General features: G+C 42.4%; 1 pseudogene; it reads right to left on the reverse strand.

Moving 5' to 3' along the window:
• LOC111950035 (rho guanine nucleotide exchange factor 12-like) overlaps positions 1–16,393 on the reverse strand; it is a 121,345-nt pseudogene that overhangs the window by 41,977 nt on the left and 62,975 nt on the right.

A 16,393-nucleotide genomic window follows, 5' to 3' on the forward strand; every position in this document is an offset into this window, starting at 1 on the left:
ATGAGAGAGGAGCAGTGAGAGCAGGAGAGACTGTGTGTGAGAGACAGTGAGATCAGGAGAGACTGTGTGTGAGAGAGACAGTAAGAACAGGAGAGACTGCTGTGTGTGTGAAGAGAAACAGCGAGAGCAGGAGAGACTGTGTGTGGAGAGAAGAGACAGTGAGAACAGGAGAGACTGTGTGTGAGAGAGAAACAGTGAGAACAGGAGAGACTGTGTGTGAGAGAGACAGTAAGAACAGGAGAGACTGTGTGTGAGAGAGAGACAGTGAGAACAGGAGAGACTGTGTGTGAGAGAGACAGTAAGAACAGGAGAGACTGGGTGTGTGGTGAGAGAAACAGCGAGAGCTGAGAAGACTGTGTGTGAGAGAGAGAAGGAGACAGGAGAGACTGTGGTGAGAGATAAACAGTGAGAAAGGCGAGACTGTGTGTGAGAGAGACAGAAGAACAGGAGAGACTGTGTGTGAGAGAGAAACAGTGAGAGCAGGAGAGACTGTGTGTGAGAGAGAGACAGTGAGAACAGGAGAGACTGTGTGTGAGAGAGAAACAGTGAGAACAGGAGAGACTGTGTGTGTCTATGAGAGAAACAGTGAGAACAGGAGAGACTGTGTGTGAGAGAGAGACAGTGAGAACAGGAGAGACTGTGTGTTGAGAGACAGTGAGAACAGGAAAGACTGCGTGTGAGAGAGACCGTGACTACAGGAGAAGACTGTGTGTGAGAGAGAGACAGTGAGAACAGCGGGAGACTGCTGTGTGTGAGAGAAACAGTGAGAACAGGAGAGACTGTGTGTGAGAGAGAGACAGTGAGAACAGGAGAGACTGTGTGTGAGAGAGAAACAGTGAGAACAGGAGAGACTGTGTGTGAGAGAGACAGTAAGAACAGGATAGACTGTGTGTGTCTATGAGAGAAACAGTGAGAACAGGAGAGACTGTGTGTGTCTATGAGAGAAACAGTGAGACAGGAGAGACTGTGTGTGTATGAGAGAAACAGTGAAACAGGAGGACTGTGTGTGTCTATGAGAGAAACAGTGAGAACAGGAGAGACTGTGTGTGTCTATGAGAGAAACAGTGAGAAACAGGAGAGACTGTGTGTGAGAGAGAGACAGTGAGAACAGGAGAGACTGTGTGGAGAGAAACAGTGAGAACAGGAGAGACTGTGTGTGAGAGAGACAGTAAGAACAGGATAGACTGTGTGTGTCTATGAGAGAAACAGTGAGAACAGGAGAGACTGTGTGTGAGAGAGAGACAGTGAGAACAGGAGAGACTGTGTGTGAGAGAGACAGTAAGAACAGGAGAGATTGCTGTGTGTGTGAGAGAAACAGCGAGAACAGGAAAGACTGTGTGTGTCTATGAGAGAAACAGTGAGAACTGGAGAGACTGTGTGTGTCTATGAGAGAAACAGTGAGAACAGGAGAGACTGTGTGTGTCTATGAGAGAACAATGTAGAACAGGAGAGACTGTGTGTGTCTATGAGGAGAAACAGTGAGAACAGGAGAGACTGTGTGTGTCTATGAGAGAAACAATGAAACAGGAGAGACTGTGTGTGTCTATTGAGAGAAACAGTGAGAACTGGAGAGACTGTGTGTGTCTATGAGAGAAACAATGAGAACAGGAGAGACTAAGCTTGATGATTAGTTGATTATTTGAATCAGCTGTGCTATGACAAAAAAAAAAAAAAAGTGCACCCCCTGGGGTCCCAAGGACTGAGTTCGGGAAACCCTGGTATACATACGTGTGTGTGTGTATACCTGAGGTGTGCCTGTGGCCTTGCTGAGCTGGCTCTGCAGCAGAGGAATGTGTTTCTTGGCCTCCTGGATGTCTTTCAGTAGTTTCGCTGTGGGGTTCCTGCTGTACACCTCCTTCATAGCCTGGACATGACATGACACACAGGACACAGCACACATTTTAGGAGAGGACACAGGAGCGAGGCCGTGGAGGGAGGTGTGTGTGTGTGTGTGCACGTGTGTTTGTGTACGAGTCTGCGTGCATGTCTGTGTATGTGTCCAGTTGGCATGGTCCTAGTTCTATTTCATGGTCAGTCATAGGAGGAAGTGAAACTAAGAGGAGGGTGAGATGTAGTCAGTGTTTGAGTGGTTACCATGGTAGAGTATCTGTTTAGTGGTAAGAATGATTGGCTTTGATGGTACAGGGTCATATTCATTAGGGCACATGGTAGCAAAACTGTTTTGTAACAGAAAACAAAAACAAGCATTTCTTAATGTTCTGGTTGCCTCTCCCTGTTCAGTTCATTTTCTTCCATTTAGTGCCTGATGAACACGACCCAGAGGAAGAGAAGAAATGGCTCACGAAAGACTTGAGGATTGTTTATTTGTTTATTTTTCCCATCCCTTCTTCCATTCCTCCCTCACCCACCCACCCACCACTGCAACAGGGCCATGTTCATTCGTCGCAAAACTGGTTCTGGGGAGGTACTACCCAAAGTCGTCCAATAAGCAACTCTCATCTCACATTCTGTTGCAAAACATCTTGTTACGGTGTGTCCTAATAAACACAACCCACAAGACTCTAGCTACACCACTAAAAGCTACTTTAAAGTTTTGACAGCTAACCTGTTTAGCATTGAAATGGGAGGCAGGCGCTCGCACTCCCCAGAGAGACAAAGCAGGCATCAATAGAGGCCCCACAGGGGACTTAAACACAAACACACTAATGAGAATTAATTAACTTTGCCTTCATTCAATGCTTTCTAGGAAACTCAGTGAGTATTCCACGCTAAACTGGAATGATGCCACTGCTATGAAATGTAGTTTACGAAAGTTCAGTCAGTAAGGCTGGTCTGAATGGATCGTCACTTTTCATTCATCTAGTAAACTCATATAATTCACATCGTTTCCTATCTCACTCATCAGCATTGCAGATATTTACAGAGTACAGCCAAAAGAGGACTGGCCACCTCTCAGAGCCTTGTTCCTCTCTAGTTTTCTTCCTAGGTTCCTGCTTCTACATCTGCATTGCTTGCTGTTTGGGGTTTTAGGCTGGGTTTCTGTGTAGCACTTTGTAACATCTGCTGATGTAAAAAGGGTTTTATAAATACATTTGATTTGAAATGTTTTGAAAATGTTACCTCATTAGCTTAGCGTCACTTCTCTCCTCCTATACTATTAGCAAGCATTCCCCTATTAACTTCAGTCTATGAGCATTGAACACTAAGGTAATTCCACCACAGTTGCTGATTAACCTATGGGCTAACGTGTGCTATTATCTGTTTCCTTTTCAACCAATGGGAATGAATCTAGGGGAGTATTTACAGTGAGCACCAAAGGTATTGGGACAGTGACACGTGATGTTGTTTTGGCTCTGCCCTCCAGCACTTTGGATTTGAAATGATACAATGACTGTGAGGTTTGTAAGTCGCTCTGGATAAGAGCGTCTGCTAAATGACTTAAATGTAAATGTAAATGTTAAAGTGCATAATGTCAGCTTTAATTTGAGGGTATTTTCATCCATTTTGAGTGAACCGTTTAGAAATTACAGCACTGTTTTTACATAGTCCCCCCATTTTAGGGGACCAAAAGTATTGTGACAGATTCACTTATATGTGTATTAAAGTGGTAAATAGTTAGGTATTTGGTCCTATAATCATAGCACGCAATGACCACATCAAGCTTGTGACCTACACATTTTTGGGATGCATTTGTTTGTTTTGGTTGAGTTTCCGATTATTCTCTGCCCAATAGAAATGAATGGTAAATAATGTATTGCGTCATTTTGGAGTCACTTTTATTATATATAAGAATAGAATATGTTTCTTAACACTTCTACATTAATATGGAGGCTACCATTATTACAGATAATCCTGAACGAATAGTGAATAATTATGAGTGAGCAAGTTACAGACGCACAAATACTATAGCCCCAAGACATGCTAACATCAATCAATCAATTTTATTTTATATAGCCCTTCGTACATCAGCTAATATCTCGAAGTGCTGTACAGACACCCAGCCTAAAACCCCAAACAGCTAGTAATGCAGGTGTAGAAGCACGGTGTAGAAACATCTCACCATTACAATAATAGGGGAGGTTAGCATTTTTGGGGGGGAAATTATATTTGTGTGTCTAACTTTCTCACTCATCCTTATTCATGATTCATTCAGGCTTGACCTCATAGTCATTGTATCATTTCAAATCCAAAGTGCTGTAGTACAGAGCCAAAACAACAGAAAATGTGTCACTGTCCCAATACTTTTGGAGCTCACTGTATATGTCAACGCAAACCTTGTGTCTCCCACTTGCTGTTTTGCAGCAACAGTCTTCCAACGACCTTCTACCTCCCCACCACCACTAACTGAAGGTCCGTCATCAGATCCCCGTTCTCCCAGTGGGGTGGGTTCAATGCCAGCTGCCCAGCATAGGGAAACCTGTCCTCACCATCTGGCTCTGAGGACCATTCCTCTGAGACGAGGCCTACCTCAAACTATTCAATAAAATTCCATACTGTATTCTGTCTTTGTTGTTATTCAGTTAAGCCAGTACTCGATTGAACTGAAGCATGCTGCAAATTAACATAATTAATGTGCAGAAACGTGTAATGACATCATTAAGCTAAAGCATTTATGGGTGATCCACTTCAATGATGAGCATTTGATGACAATTTAATGTGTGAATGATTTTAATTTCATCTGGCCCCGTATTCATATAGCGTCTAAGAGTAGGAGTGCTGATCTAGGATCAGTTGTACATTTTGGTAATGAATAAGATCACATGTACAAAGACCTAATTCTAGATCAGCACTCCTACTTTGTCTGAGATGATTTATGAATGTAGCTGCATAGAAAAACCTGCATTCACTCTTTCAAATCAAAGAAACAAACTTTGACTGAATGACTGTCTCATCTCCTCATGTAGAAACCTTCAGAGTATGGTGACACTGTGTTTGTGTGTGTGTTTGTGTGTGTCTTGCCTGTAAATCCTCCTGCTCCTTGGTCAGCATCTTCTGTAAGATGTCCACCTTCTGGCTGTGAAGGGCGTTATTCTCCTCCTGAGGGACCAACCCCAAAAATGAATAATAAGAACTGTGTTCGCTTGGGGACTTCACTGACATGCAGCAGAGGGAGAATGGCAGCTTTAGCATAGGTTTAACTGGAAATAGAGGAAACTAGTGAGAAGAGTAAGAGAAAGTGAAAGAGTCAGAGTGAGTGTGGATACTGAGGTGGGAAGGAGAAGGGGGAGTGAAGAACGGAAGTGGAACTGTGGAGAGAGAGTGGGAGAGAGAGGAGAGCGAGGGCGACAGGAAAAACAGAAAGAGAGAGAGAAGACAGAGAGGGGCAGATAGACAGAGAGGGAGACAGAGGGACCAAGAGAAAAAGAGAGACATACAGTACCAGTCAAAAGTTTGTACACACCTACTCATTCAAGGATTTTTCTTTATTTGACTATTTTCTACATTGTAGAATAATAGTGAAGACATCAAAACTATGAAATAACACATATGGAATCATGTAGTAACCAAAAAGTGTTAAACAAATCAAAATAGATTTTGTATTTGGGATACTTCAAAGTAGCCACCCTTTGCCTTGATGATAACTTTGCACACTCTTGGCACTCTCTCAACCAACAGTCTCGAAGGAGTTCCCACATATGCTGAGCACTTGTTGGCTGCTTTTCCTTCACTCTGAGGTCCAACTCGTCCCCAAAAATTTCAATTGAGTTTAGGTCTGGTGATTGTGGAGGCCAGGTCATCTGATGCAGCACTTCATCACTCTCCTTCTTGGTCAAATAGACCTTACACAGCCTGGAGGTGTGTTGGGTAATTTTCCTGTTGAAAAACAAATGATAGTCCCACTAAGCGCAAACCAGATGGGATGGCGTGTCGCTGTAGAATGCTGTGGTAGCCATGCTGGTTAAGTGTGCCTTGCCTTCTAAATAAATCACAGACAGTGTCACCAGTAAAGCACCATCACCCTCCTCCTCCATGCTTCACGGTGGGAACCACACATGCAGAGATCATCCGTTCATCTACTCTGCGTCTCACAAAGACACAGCGGTTGGAACCAAAAATCTCAAATTTGGAATCATCAGATCAAAGGACAGATTTCCACTAATGTCCATTGCTTGTGTTTGTTGGCCCAAGCAAGTCTCTTCTTATTATTGGTGTCCTTTAGTAGTGGTTTCTTTGCAGCAATTCAACCATGAAGGCCTGATTCACACAGTCTCCTCTGAACAGTTGATGTTGAGATGTGTCTGTTACTTGAACTCAGTGAAGCATATATTTGGGCTGCAATTTCTGAGGCTGGTAACTCTAATGAACTTATCCTCTGCAGCAGAGGTAACTCTGGGTCTTCCTTTCTTGTGGCGGTCCTCATGAGAGCCATTTTCATCATAGCACTTGATGATTTTTGCGACTGCACTTGAAGAAACTTTCAAACTTCTTTACCTTTTCTGGATTGACTTAAAGTAATGATGGACTGTCATTTATCTTTTCTTATTGAGCTGTTCTTGCCATAATATGGACTTGGTCTTTTACCAAATAGGGCAATCTTCTGTATACCACCCCTACCTTGTCACAACACAACTGATTGGCTCAAATGCATTAGGGAAATAAACTCCACAAATTAACTTTTAACAAGGCACACCTGTTAAATGAAATGCATTCCAGGTGACTACCTCACGAAGCTGGTTGAGAGAATGGAACGAGTGTGCAAAGATGTCATCAAGACAAAGGGTGGCTACTTTGAAGAATGTCAAATATTAAATATATTTTGATTTGTTTAACACTTTTTTGGTTACTACATGATTCCATGTGTTATTTCATAGTTTTGATGTCTTCACTATTTTTCTGCAATGTAGATAATAGTAAAAATAAAGAAAAACCCTGGAATGAGTAGGTGTCCAAACTTTTGACTGGTACTGTATATAAAATGAGAGAGAGAGTGTCTGAAATGGCACCCCACTCCCTATAGAGTACACTACTTATCCCATAGAGTACACTACTTATTCTATAGAGTGGTATACTATATAGTAAATATGCCATTTCAGTTGCAGACAGAGAACCAATTGGCCATCTGTCGTACCCAGAGCGGCAGCGGGGAGGTGATGTGGTCCTGGGGGCTGGTGGAGGAAGTGACGCAGCGCTCCCCTGTTCCCCCCGTTGGTCCAGGAGAGTGGGGCGAGGAGAGGAAAGAGGACAGGTCTCCCCCCTCGCCCTCCGACAGCGAGATCTGGGCCAGCCCCGGGGGCCTCCCCAGCACTGTGAGGGCCACATAGGAGCCCGCTGACACATAGAGACAATAGGGGTCACAGCTCTATTACTTGTATGAGTTTTAATTGTTATTATAAAAAATATATCTTCATGTAATGTCTCTCTATGTAGCCAACTTTCAACTTAAATTGACGGAAAACTTTTCACTCACAATGGCTAGCTTATTATACAGTATGGTCACACTCATGAGATGATAATAAGGCATTATACATCCTTATGACAAGTCTTACAATGCATTATAAGTGCATATAGCCTACTACAGGTTGGCTTTAAGAAAGTAAGTCTCTTGAAGAGCCTGCGATTTTTCATGTCTACGAATAATTGGATATAAAACTGCCACTTGAACTTACATTTTATTAGCTTGACGACTTCTACATGGTTTGAATGTGTTACTAAGGTCCCGTTAACCTGCAACAAAAACATAAACTACACCTCAAATCAACGTCATTCAAATGAAATACAACACTTTCTATAAGAGAACTATGTGTTCTGTCTAAAACATAGCAAAAAATGACAAAAACAATGCAAATGGGAAGCCCCATATTAGTTCATGTTCAACAGGAGCATGTGTACATAACTCTTTCCAAGCCAAGAAACTTTGTAGACAACAGGTGTAGACTAACAGCTTACTTACAGGTCCTTTTTCAACAATACAGAGTTAAAGATAAGATAAAAAATGTAATAAAAAAATAGAAAGTGACAAAATTAATAAATATACAGAGAACAAATAAAAATATCAAGTAAAAATAACATAGCTATACATAGAGAGTAGAAAATAACATGGCTATATAGAGGGAATACAAGTACAGAGTCGATGTACAGGGGTACGAGGTAATTGAGGTAGCTATGTACATATAGGTAGGGGTAAAGTGACTAGGCAGAAGGATAGATAATAGACAGTAGCAGCAGCGCATGTGGTGAGTTTGAAAGTGTGTGTGTGGAGTCAGTATAGTATGCATGTGTGTGCATGTTATGTGTGTTTGGGCGTATGTAATATGTGTGTGCGTGTGCGCGTGTGAGTCCAGTCTGTGTGCATAGGGTCAGTGCAAGAGAGTTAGTGCAAAAAACGGTTAGTGCAGGTAGTCCGGGTAGCCATTTGATTAGCTATTTAGCACTCTTGTTTAGAAGTCTTATGGCTTGGGTGTAGAAGCTTGTTGGTTCCAGACTTGGTGCATTGGTACCACATGCTGTGCGTTAGCAGAGAGAACAGTCGGTGGCTTGGGTGGCTGGAGCCTTTGACAATTTTTTCCTGCTTCCTCTGACACCGCCTTGTATAGAGGTCCTGGATAGCAGAGATCTCTTTCCTAGTGATGTACTGGGCCGTACGTACTACCCTCCGTAGCGCCTTGCGGTCGGACGCCAAGCAGTCGCCATATCGAGTGGTGATGCAGCCAGTCAAGATGCTCTCAATGGTGCAGCTGTAGAATTTATTGCGGATCTGCCAAATCTTTTCAGGCAACTGAGGCATTGTCCTGCCCTCTTCACGACTGTGTTGCTGTGTGTGGACCATGATAGAGAGTCTTAGTGATGTGGACATTGAGGAACTTGACGCTCTTGACCCGCTCCACTACAGACTCGTCGGTGTGAATGGGGGCGTGCTCGACCCTCCGTTTCCTGTAGTCCACGATCAGCTCCTTTGTTTTATTGACGTTGAGGGAGAAGTTGTTGTTATTGACCTCCTCCCTATAGACTGTCTCATCGTCGTCGGTGATCAGGCCTACCAACGTTGTGTTGTTGTAACGGATGTGAAATGGCTAGCTAGTTAGCGGGTACGCGCTAGTAGCGTTTCAATCAGTTACGTCACTTGCTCTGAAACCTATTAGTAGTGTTGCCCCTTGCTCTGCAAGAGCCGTGGCCTTTGTGGAGCGATGGGTAACGATGCTTCGTGGGCGACCGTTGTTGATGTGTGCAGAGGGTCCCTGGTTCGCGCCCGMGTCGGGGCGAGGGGACGGTRTAAAGTTATACTGTTACATTGATGCTGTTGACCCGGATCACTGGTTGCTGCGTAAAAGGAGGAGGTTGAAAGGGGGGTGAGTGTAACGGATGTGAAATGGCTAGCTAGTTAGCGGGTACGCGCTAGTAGCGTTTCAATCAGTTACGTCACTTGCTCTGAAACCTATTAGTAGTGTTGCCCCTTGCTCTGCAAGAGCCGTGGCCTTTGTGGAGCGATGGGTAATGACGCTTCGTGGGTGTCAGTTGTTGATGTGTGCAGAGGGTCCCTGGTTCGCGCCCGGGTCGGGGCGAGGGGACGGTTTAAAGTTATACTGTTACATTGTCAACAAACTTAATGATAGTGTTGGGGTTGTGCGCGTCCATGCCGTCATGGGTGAACAGGGAGTAAAGGAGGGCACTAAGCACGTACCCCTGAGAAGCCCCCATGTTGAGGGTCAGCATTGAGGATGTGTTGTTGTCTACCCTCACCACCTGGGGGCAGCCCGTCAGGAAGTCCAGGATCCAGTTAAAGAGGGAGGTGTTCAGTCCCAGGGACCTTGGCTTAGTGATGAGCTTGGAGGCACTATAGGGTTGAACGCTGAACTGTAGTCAATGAATAGCATTCTCACATAGGTATTCCTCTTGTCCAGGTGGGAAAGGGCAGTGTGGAGTGCAATAGAGATTGCGTCCTCTCTGGATCTGTTGGGGTGGTAGGCAAATTGGAGTGGCTCCAGGGTGTCTGGGATGATGGTGTTGATGTGAGCCATGACCAGCCTTTCAAGGAATTTCATGGCTACAGATGTGAGTGATACGGGAAGGCAGTCATTTAGACAGGTTACTTTGGCTTCTTCGGCACAGGGACTATGGTGGTCTACTTGAAACATGTAGGTATTACGGACTGTGTCAGGGAGAGGTTGAAAATGTCAGTGAAGACTAATTGACTAATTGAAAATGTTACTGAAGTGAAAGTTTAGATTCACCCCCACAAACTAACAATTCATTTTCTTCACTGACACAATGCACAGCACTAAGCCATCCTGCCCTTTCCAATGACCCATTGGAATGCATTGCCATTATATGGTGTAGCTACTCAGCATCCCAGCAGAGGGCAGTGGTAAAGTATGGAGGGGGTCTAACCCATGACCCACGACCTACTGCAGTAGCCTGCAGGGTTCTCTTGTCTGAGAGAATTAAGTTTTTCCTAAACACTGATCTTTGGTCAGTTTAGCATTTTCCCCACTAAGGGGCAATCACCAGTTGCTACAGACACACATGATAACATACGCACTATACACACACGTACGCATGGATTTTGTGTTGTAGACATGTGGTAGTAGACTAGTGGCCTGAGGGCACACACTTAACGTGTTGTGAAATCTGATGTGAAATGTAATGCAATGTTTTTAATTGTATAGAACTGCCTTAATTGTACAGGACTCAGCTAATAGGGATCCATAACAAATACAAATATATACATTTTTGGACTTATAAAATAATTATCTGTACCCATGGATTCTTAAAGAATATAACTTATAAATGTCTCATTAGTTTAACAGTCGTACCTCCATCATATAAAAATAAATAAATAAATAATGTAAACAAACACTACATAGCTTCAAAACATGGTTAAAACTATATCTTGCATCCATAGCTCTGTATGAATTTGAGAGTGGTTACATTTCTCCAGCCCCATCCCTCAGATTTTTTCCCGAAACAGAGGTAGGGATTGGGGTTTGTTATTGTTTAAATTGCGGATTGCCCCTTTAAGGTAAGGATTGGGGAGGGGAGACTGATCCTAGAATGGTAACTTGGGAAAACTTCACCCGGAGAGGTCTCTGTTTTAGAGATAGCGGCAGGATGAAGTTGCCCCCTTCACACTGATCTAGTTTCAGTTTTACCTTTTGGTTAAAATGCATGAGGTAAGATTTTTGGGAAGATGAACTGATCCTAGATCTGAGGCTAAGGGTAATCCCAGGAGATGTGGGGGGAGACGTGTTAGAAAAGGTAATACACGACTAGCAAAGTCTCCACCCCTCCAAATGAAAACTCTCAGCCAGTTTCGGGCAAATCTATGTGCCAAATGTCCCCTCCCCTTCCAAAATTAGAAAGATGCGAACACAATCAAAATCATGAATTGTCCAAATGATCAGAGATTAAAAATCTGAGTACCGAAACAAAGTTCCTCGTTAGTCGTCCCATCCCACAGTCTGTCGACAGATCAGACCTGGGTTCAAATACATACTGTATATATTTTTGAGTATCTGGTATTTAAACATTTTTTGGTGTATTTGAGTATTTTCAAATACACAGCCCAAAACAAGTACTTTTATTTCAGTATTTTAACGGTTATTTGTAAAAACCAAATAATCTACAAAATTGTACATGAGAGTATTTTCAAAAAATTATTTCAAATACTATTTTCAAATACCTGGGTAAAATGCATGAGAGTATATTTTTATGTCAGTCTGAAGTTTACATAAACCTTTAGCCAAATACATTTAAACTCAGTTTTTCAAGTTTCCTGACATTTAATCAGAGTAAAAATTCCCTATCTTAGGTTAGTTAGGATCACCACTTTATTTTAAGAATGTGAAATGTCAGAATAATAGTAGAGAGAATGATTTATTTCAGCTTTTATTTCTTTCATCACATTCCCAGTGGGTCAAAAATTTACATACACTATATTAGTATTTGGTAGCATTGCCTTTAACTTGGGTCAAACATTTCGGGAAGCCTTCCACAAGCTTCCCTCGATAAGTTGGGTGAATTTTGGCCCATTCCTCCTGACAGAGCTGGTGTAACTGAGTCAGGTTTGTAGGCCTCCTTGCTCGCACCTGCTTTTTCAGTTCTGCCCACAGATTTTCTATGGGATTGAGGTCAGGGCTTTGTGACGGCCACTCCAATACCTTGACTTTGTTGTCCTTAAGCCATTTTACCACAACTTTGGAAGTATGCTTGGGGTCATTGTCCATTTGGAAGACCCATTTGCGACCAAGCTTTAACTTCCTGACTGATGTCTTGAGATGTTGCTTCAATATATCCACATAATTTTCCTGCCTCATGTTGCCATCTATTTTGTGAAGTGCTCCAGTCCCTCCTGCCACCCCCGTGCTTCACGGTTGGTATGGTGTTCTTCGGCTTGCAAGCTTCCCCCTTTTTCCTCCAAACATAACGATGGTCATTATGGCCAAACAGTTATATTTTTGTTTCACCAGACCAGAGGACATTTCTCCAAAAAGTACGATCTAAGTCCCCATGTGCAGTTGCAAACCGTAGTCTGGCTTTTTAATGGCGGTTTTGGAGCAGTGGCTTCTTCCTTACTGAGCGTCCTTTCAGGTTATGTCGACATAGGACTAATTTTAATGTGGATATTGATACTTTTGTACCCGTTTCCTCCAGCATCTTCACAAGGTCCTTTGCTGTTGTTCTGGGATTGATTTGCACTTTTCGCACCAAAGTACATTCATCTCTAGGAGACAGAACACATCTCCTTCCTGAGCGGTGTGATGGCTGCGTGGTCCCATGGTGTTTATACTTACGTACTATTGTTTGTATAGATGAACATGGTACCTTCAGGCGTTTCGAAATTGCTCCCAAGGATGAACCAGACTTGTGTAGGTCTACAATTTTTTTTCTGAGGTCTTGGCTGATTTCTTTAGATTTTCCCATAATGTCAAGCAAAGGGGCACTGAGTTTGAAGGTAGGCCTTGAAATACATCCACAGGTACACTTCCAATTGACTCAAATGATGTCAATTAGCCTATCAGAAGCTTCTAAAGCCATGACATAATTTTCTGGAATTTTATAAGCCGTTTAAATGCACAATCAACTTAGTGTATGTAATCTTCTGACCCACTGGAATTGTGATACAGTGAATTATAAGTGAAATAAAAAGTTTGTAAACAATTGTTAGAAAAATTACTTGTCTCATGCACAAAGTAGATGTCCTAACCAACTTGCCAAAACTATAGTTTGTTAACAAGAAATTTGTGGAGTGGTTGAAAAGCAAGTTTTATTGATTATCTAAACTTCCGACTTCAACTGTATGAGTATTTTCAAATACTTTCCAAGTATTGTTCCAAATTAATTACAAATATTTATCTACTTGTCTTTTCAAATAAAATATATCTGAATACTTACTTCGAATGTACCGTATGTGAAAGCAATTCAGATATTTGACATAGTATTTGAACCCAGGTCTGCGACAGATGCTACTACCATTTATGTTACATGCATCTGTCCACGAGAGATTAGGCTATGGGTAATGTCTTGGAAGAGTGTTATGGGCCCCAGAGAGGGAATGAGCCTCACCTTGATGATCCTATCACCCGTCTGGACACCCGCTCGCATGGCAGCGCCATCTGCGGAAGAGGACAGGACAGGCAAAGGGAGTGAGAATGATAAAAAGTTAGAAATATTACTGTATCTGACTGTATTATGAAACCTCCAGAGATAAATCCAATATATTGTATCCTTGCCTTGGGTATCAAGACTGCATGAATAGATATTTACATTGGGCTATGCTCCCAATTGAACATATTGCGCTAACGTCAGAGGTTTACACCCCCAAGATATCCAATTAAATTACCTTGACATATAATGAATATACAGTTGAAGTTGGAAGTTTGCATACACCTTAGCCAAATACATTTAAACTCAGTTTTGCACAATTCCTGACATTTGATCCTAGTAATAATTCCCTGTCTTAGGTCAGTTAGGATCACCAATTTATTTTAAGAATGTGAAATGTCAGAATAATAGTAGAGAATTATTATTTCAGGTTTTATTTCTTTCATTACATTCCCAGTGGGTCAGAAGTTTACATACACTCAATTACTATTTGGTAGCATTGCTTTAAATTCTTTAACTTGGGTCAAATGTTTCGGGAAGCCTTCCACAAGCTTCCCACAATAAGTTGGGTGAATTCTGGCCCATTCCTCCTGACAGAGCTGGAGGACACGCTTTTTCAGTTCTGCCCACAAATTTTCTATAGAGTTGACGTTAGGGCTTTGTGATGGCCACTCCAATACCTTGACTTTGTTGTCCTCATGCCATTTTGCCACAACTTTGGAAGTATGCTTGGGGTCAATGTCCATTTGGAAGACCCATTTGCCGACCCAACTTAAATTCCTGACTGACGTCTTGACATGTTGCTTCAATATAGCACAAAAATTTCCTCCCTCATGATGCCATCTATTTTGTGAAGTGCACCAGTCCCTCCTGCAGCAAAGCACCCCCACAACATGAAGCTGCCACCCCCGTGCTTCACGGTTGGTATGGTGTTCTTCGGCTGCAAGCCTCCCCCTTTTTCCTCCATACATAATGATGGTCATTATGGCCAAACAGTTATATTTTTGTTTCATCAGACCAGAGGACATTTCTCCAAAAAGTACGATCTTTGTCCCCATGTGCAGTTCAAACCGTAGTCTGGCTTTTTAATGGCGGTTTTGGAGCAGTGGCTTCTTCCTTGCTGAGCGGCTTTCAGTTATTTTGATATAGGACTCGTTTTACTGTGGATATAGATACTTTGTACCTGTTTCCTCCAGCATCTTCACAAGGTCCTTTGCTGTTGTTCTGGGATTGATTTGCACTTTTCGCACCAAAGTGCGTTCATCTCAAGGAGACAGAACACGTCTCCTTCCTGAGCGGTGTGATGGCTGCGTGGTCCCATGGTGTTTCTACTTGCGTACTATTGTTTGTACAGATGAACGTGGTACCTTCAGCGTTTGGAAATTGCTCCCAAGGATGAACCAGACTTGTGGAGGTCTACAATTTTTTTTCCGAGTCTTGGCTGATTTCTTTTGGATTTCCCATGATGTCAAGCAAAGAGGCACTGAGTTTGAAGGTAGGCCTTGAAATACATCCACAGGTACACCTCCAATTGACTCAAATTATGTCAATTAGCCTATCAGAAGCTTCTAAAGCCATGACATCATTTTCTGGAATTTTCAAGCTGTTTAAAGGCACAGCAAACTTAGTGTATGTAAACTTCTGACCCACTGGAATTGTGATACAGTGAATTATAAGTGAAATAATCTATCGGTGAATAATTGTTGGGGAAATTACTTGTCTCATGCACAAAGTAGATGTCCTAACCGACTTGCCAAAACTATAGTTTGTTAACAAGAAATTTGTGGAGTGGTTGAAAAACGATTTTTAATGACTCCAACCTAAGTGTATGTAAACTTCCGACTTCAACTGTACATACATTTTCATATGGGTGGCCCCAGTGGGAATCGCACCAGTGACCCTGCTGTTGCAAGCACCATGCTTTACCAATTAAGCCACACCATACCTCATCATAATTGACTTGACTAAAGAACAGGAAGGTGTAGATTAGAATAGGATGGAAAAGGACTTACCCTCTTTGACCAACTGCACAAATACAGGGTTGTCTCCGCTCACCGTCAACCCGAAGCCATTCTCATCTTTCTGGATGATCACACAACGCTGGACAAGCCCTACACATAGACAGACAGAAGAGAAAGAAATATTGTGTTACACACCATCACACACACAAACATACACACGGGTTGGCACAGTTAGAGGAATCAAGGACGGTGTGGTGGGACAGGGTGTGCGTGATGGGGAACAATATGCAATGTGGGTGTCAAACTGTTTTCCTATATACAGGTATAAGGCAATGTGTCTCCTTGGTGATGGAGGCACTCACTCAATAGATCAGGTCTGTTTTGTGGCTAGTCGTTGTTATAAAATGATGATGAAACCTGAGGCTTTTGAAGCTTCTATTGAGTGGCAGCAATGAATGATTGATACCTCAGGGTATTACCTGGTTTCAAATACTTAATACTATGCCCCAGTTGTGAAAGTACTTCACTCTCTTCTTCAAAAGCCTTTAATACATGGATGCATTTTGTTAAAGGGATAGTTCTGCAAAATTGCATATTAGATATTTGTTCCCTGAACTTGAAGGCAGTCTATCCACAAAAAGAGACAAACAAAAGTATAGTGTGGATTGCAATCACTCCTTGTCCATAGACTGCTTTCAAGATAAGGAAACAAATATCGTAATAGTTTTGCTAAACTATCCCTTTAATATCCGTATGATGCTTTGATAGGCTGTTATAAATAATGGCATAACACATGACCCTCTAGGAACCCAGTTTGATGCTCACATAAAGACATGTTGTTTGGGGAACATTGATATCAGGACACAAGTGGCAGCAGCACCCTCTGTCATGTTTGTTTGAACACAGATTGTGAGTTGTTTAACTTTCAAATA

This window comes from Salvelinus sp. IW2-2015, linkage group LG23, assembly GCF_002910315.2.
Source record: "Salvelinus sp. IW2-2015 linkage group LG23, ASM291031v2, whole genome shotgun sequence".
In the NCBI taxonomy this organism is placed as follows: domain Eukaryota; kingdom Metazoa; phylum Chordata; class Actinopteri; order Salmoniformes; family Salmonidae; genus Salvelinus; species Salvelinus sp. IW2-2015.